The sequence below is a fragment of the Drosophila yakuba genome, unplaced genomic scaffold, assembly GCF_016746365.2.
Source record: "Drosophila yakuba strain Tai18E2 unplaced genomic scaffold, Prin_Dyak_Tai18E2_2.1 Segkk50_quiver_pilon_scaf, whole genome shotgun sequence".
Classification (NCBI taxonomy): domain Eukaryota; kingdom Metazoa; phylum Arthropoda; class Insecta; order Diptera; family Drosophilidae; genus Drosophila; species Drosophila yakuba.
The window spans coordinates 472652-477859 of NW_025048817.1; the positions used below are offsets into that span (position 1 = coordinate 472652).

General features: G+C 43.6%; 1 long non-coding RNA gene across 1 annotated transcript; it reads right to left on the reverse strand.

Annotated features, from left to right (window-relative positions):
- Positions 1-2909: 2909 nt before the first annotated feature.
- On the reverse strand, positions 2910-4634 carry LOC120322293. Its single transcript, XR_005562067.2, has 3 exons — positions 3911-4634; positions 3726-3849; positions 2910-3667 (listed from the first exon to the last, which is right to left on the reverse strand). It is a non-coding gene; the product is annotated as an uncharacterized LOC120322293 (long non-coding RNA).
- Between the last annotated feature and the right edge of the window lie 574 nt (positions 4635-5208).

Consider the following 5208-nt stretch of genomic DNA (forward strand, 5'->3'; position numbering starts at 1 on the left):
GTGAAAACTGCTGGTTTTGAGGGGTTGATTGTGAGGGTCGTTTCTATATACCTGTGGTCCGAGAAAAAGTGCTTATCTAGCACCCTCCAGTGAGTTACTGTCTCTAATAGTGGTTTAGAGACGAGAGTTAGGTCTATTATCTCTTTTCGGTTCTTAATGATAAAGGTGGGGTCAATATCTTTATAACATATGAAGAGATTTGATCGAAAGATAAAGTTAAAAAGAGACTCACCGCGGTCGTTTGTGTTTGTACTTTCCTATTGTGTGTGATGGGCTTTTGTCACAGCCTATAAGGAGGCCTATGTTTTGCTAAGGTGCTTTTTGGCTAAAATGCAGGTCCTTACTTTACCTTCGCTGGGAACTGTTAGAAGCTTATATTCCTTAGTCCCTTATCCTTAAACCTTTCCTCCCACTATCCAAGGTTCCTGGATCAGGACTATGTCGACTCCATCTTCAGCCAGATGGAGTTGAAGAGCAGAGAAAGCTGCCTTACTGTAGTGGAGGTTATTGCCATCTCCACCACGGTTGTATTGGCTCCCCCCTCCTCCGATGTGTCTAGGCCCGTCCCCATTGGACCCATGTTTGTAAGGCTGTGGAGGATTGAGGCATCGGTCGAGTAGCCGTCCTCCGTTTTCGATGCCTCGATCTCGGAGGCAATCTCCTCGATCACTCATCGCCCTCATACACCTCCCCCAGCTCTTTTACTGCGGCCTTGTACAGCGATCACCTTGACGCCGCCTTGGAACTATCCCACGTCTTTGGAGACAGGAGTGGGGCCAGGTTCTTTGGCTAAAATTTCAAAGCATTTTGTGGCTTGGGCTGCTTCCACCCACTTCCCCTTGTTTCGTGGAATCCTGCCACTCGGGTCGTTTCTGTCGACCACGCCTAGGAGAATGCGGTTTTTCGCAATCTCCGCAAAAGATCGCCCTGGCTGTACGCGTTGCCGCTTTGCCGAGGGGTCGGAGGGAACGTCCTGGGAGGGCTCCCTCTTAGTGGAGGTCGCTTTTTGACCTCAGTGGGATTGGGTGGCTTGGGAGCTTCCTTGCCGAAGTTTGGCAAAACGGATCTTGCCCATTTCACCTTCTTCATCCATTCAGCAGAAGGAGCCGTTTTCGATCTCTCCTGGCTGCGTAGGATTTGTTCTGCATATCGTTTCTTTGCGTAGGTGTGTTTGCTTTTACCGGTTGCCACTGAGTGCTTGCCGTCCTTGGCTGCGCCTGAAGGGGGCATCATGGAACTAGGGCCTGAAGATGTTCCCATGGCGACGGCTTTGGGCGGCTTGCACTCAGTCGCCTCAGACTTAAGGCGGGGTTCACCCGAACCCGATCCTTGGGTGAAGGACAGGCAGGTGGGTTCACTCGCCAACTTCGCTGCCTTGAAAGTTGTTCGGCCAGACTCAGTCGTCACTGCCGTTTGGGTAGGTTTTTTGGGAGATCCTAACTCCTTTTTGTTTTTATTTAATGACTCCATGTGATTCCCACGAGTTGCGCAGATAGGAGGGTCCACCCGGCGAGGATCCGAGACGCCCGGGTAAGGCTTTTTAGAACAGGGGGTTGCCAGGTTCCCTGAGCTCTCCGTTTGAGACTGAGCTATTTTGTGACCCGGGCCCTCAGTCAGGCTGACTTTCGGCACGGGTCGAGTGACACCTTAGTCCGGCTCGGGACGCCCGACTACATTTGTTTCCAGCCGCTCTCGCGTGGAGAGTATAATCGCACTATCGTCCACTGTATGGACAATTACGGCACGTTCTTCTAGCACTACCCGACTGACGGCCAGGAAGTAATAATAATAATATTGAATGGAGCAAATGAAAATATACAAGGGACTCTGTTAAGTAAAAACTCAGGTGTGTTTGTGCTACTCGAACCACGGTCGTCACAATATCTTAAATATATTATGTATATATTATATATTTATAAAGTATTATTTAAATATTATATATAAAGCGGTTGACCGAACCAATTACATAAATATTATATATCTTATCTAAATATATACATGTATGATACATTATGTATATAGCAGTTGACTAAACAAGTAACATACATATATGTAAGATGGTGAAGCAGCGGAGCGTCACCAGAAAGGCAGCAGGAAGGCAGCAGAAAAGCAGAAGATTACCAGCAGAAAATGCCGCAGAGTACTAGCAGAAAAAACATCAGAATATCAGCAGAGGATTAAGAATTTTAACATTAACAGCAGCAGCTGAAGAGTATATGACGCGCGTACATGGGAAAAAAAGGGTGGCAACGCGGAAGCAAGAGGAAGCGAGATAAGAAGGAGGAATCAGCAGAGACAGGGAAGTGACGCCGAAGCAGAAAAAGTTAAGAAAGCAAAAAGAGCCGAACATTTCCAACAATATATTAATACTTATACGATATAATAAATCGAGATGATATAATAATTTAGCTCGTCCTAGTCTGAAAAGTGCAAGTGATCACGCGGTCCCGAGGTCTTAAAAGAAACAAGAAGCGGGAAAGAATAACGGTAAGTGAGAATACAATAAAGCAAGAATTTTCTAGAATTCCGTTTGCGAAAGGAAGTCAGCCGTACTATACAAGGTCAGTGGCTGCTGCAGTGAAAAATCGTAAAATGACGGATTTGGATAACGACAATCAGAAGCTTGAAGAAGCAAGTGGAGCGCCTCCAATGCAGCAGTTGGGGCTACTGAAAACTGCTCGCCGGAAAAAGAGGATTCGACGATAAAAGCAATAATAGTTGCTCAGTTACGGCGGAAAGCTTTGAAAAATCATTCCTGAGTTTGACGGTGAATCCATACCAGTCAAGCATTGGTATGAATCTGCAGCGCAAATGTTCTTGAGCAGCTCCGTGATCGAAAAAAGCGAAAGCAGGAATCATTTTACGAGTATCTAGGCCTTTTTAGTGTATAGTTGCAGTTTCTGTGAAAATAGAAACTAGTTCGTTTAGACTAGAAATTGTTTGAGGGTATGGAGGGCGATCCATTGGGATTTTTTCCTTTAAAATATTTTTGTATTTTTGCCAGTCTGTTTTCCTTGGGTTCATAAAAACTGCTGGTTTTGATGGGTTGGTTGTGAGGGTCGTTTCTATATACCTGTGGTCCGAGAAAAAGTGCTTACCTAGCACCCTCTAGTGAGTTACTGTCTCTAATAGTAGTTTAGAGACGAGAGGTTCTTAATGGTAAAAGTGGGGTCATTACCTTTATTACATATGAAGAGATTTGAACTAAAGATAAAGTTAAAAAGAGACTCACCGTGGTCGTTTGTGTCTGTACTTTCCAATTCCCGTTAGCATCACAGCCTATTAGTAGGCCTATGTTTTGCCTTTCGCTGTCTTCTATCAGTCTCCTTACCAGCTCATCCTTTTAGAAAAACTTTAACTTCAAAATTTTTTTTTTTCAACAAAAGTGTCAATTTTTAGACAAATAGCAGAGGGGTTTATCTTCGTTTTTAAGTATTTGTCGATCCTGACCTGGCGAAGATTCCTCCCTCGTCGGAGTTGTGGGCGTTGATCTTACCTTCGCGCTGCTCAGCCGCCTTGAATAGCGCGGGTAGGATAACAACAACAGACGACGATGTTAAAGATTGAATTGTGTTGCTTCGACCGCGCTAAAAATAGCTGCTGGGTCGAAAGGGTTTTTGCTAGCCCTTTTGTAAGGCTTGAACGGGGCCTTTTTATGGAGGAACGACTGTAAGAAATGGTGTTTTTAAGAGACCGAAAGTTTTCACTATATGGAAACTATTTACCGATGATGAAAATGGGAGGTAGAGCTGCCCTATGTTTGACTGATATAGTTGAATTTAATCCTAAGGCCTTTATGTAAGGTAATGCCGGAGCAGCCAGCCGTGATAGCACGCGGTATTGGGCCTTCTATACGGGACAATAGTAAATCAATTTCGCGATGCTTTGTGTCTCAAATTATTTACCGTACTTTTAGCTCGGGATTGGCGGGTGTGCGCCTGTTAGCTAAATTAGCTGATTAGGTCGCGGATGCCGTTAGATTTTTCTAAAGTTTCTATGCACTTTTTCGGGACACACGCGGCTTGGGTCGGAAAAGATAGTTTTTTATAATCGATAAATCGATTGCGAGGATCAGATGGCAACCTTGATCGCCTGATTGTTCGAATATCGTAGGGCGCGTAAGCCGTAATTTTAAATATTCTTTTGAACTTTAATTAATTTTCTCCAAGGCCAACCATTACAACCACAGATAATCCGACGAGTAATCGCAGACAGATTAGCTGGAATTAGCTTCGTATATCTTTTGCGTGATGTGTTCCGATTTCTTTTTCTGTTAACGTTTGTAATAGATAAAACGCATTACCTAATTTCTTTTTAGTTCTACACTTTGAAAATTGATGGCCTAACTTCTTATTGTAATTCTGACTAAAATTGCTTAAGTGAAAGTTTCGCTTAAAGACTTCTTGTCCTTCTCTATATACAACAGGGTTAGATCTTAGGTTGTATTGCTTAACATTCGTTATTCTATTTTATGTCTTTCCGTAATAATGCTAATTGGCCCACTCTATTCAAGCGACTATGTTCCTCTAGTAGAGATAATTGTTTCAAGAGCTTATAATCGGTCCCATGGTTAATCATGTTGAAGCCAAGCAGAGCTTTATATGGAGAACAACCTAAGGACTGATTTTTCTAAGTCTGGCTGCTTCAGTTGTATTTTCAATTCCTAAGCAGAATGAATGCCACGAGGATCGCTTTGCTTTCCTGATGGCTTTTTTGTATTTCGCAAGGGCTCTCTTGTAGGCGGTCCACAGGGCCTCCTCATTTCCTGCCTTGGCCCTGTTAAAAAGGGTTCTGCAGTCTATTCGGAGGGGGGACAGTTCTGCTGACCACCAGGGAGGTTTTTTTTCTTTTGGGCTTTCTGTTGGGGGGCCTTTTTTAGTGCAAAGTTTCAGGTTTCTGTGAAAATTGAAACTAGTTCGTTTAGACTAGAAATTGTTTGGGGGTATGGAGGGGGATCCGTTGGGATTTTTTCTCTTAAAATATTTTTGTATTTTTGCCAGTCTGTTTCCTTGGGTTTGTGAAAACTGCTGGTTTTGAGGGTTGATTGTGAGGGTCGTTTCTATATACCTGTGGTCCGAGAAAAAGTGCTTATCTAGCACCCTCCAGTGAGTTACTGTCTCTAATAGTGGTTTAGAGACGAGAGTTAGGTCTATTATCTCTTTTCGGTTCTTAATGATAAAGGTGGGTCAATATCTTTATAACATATGA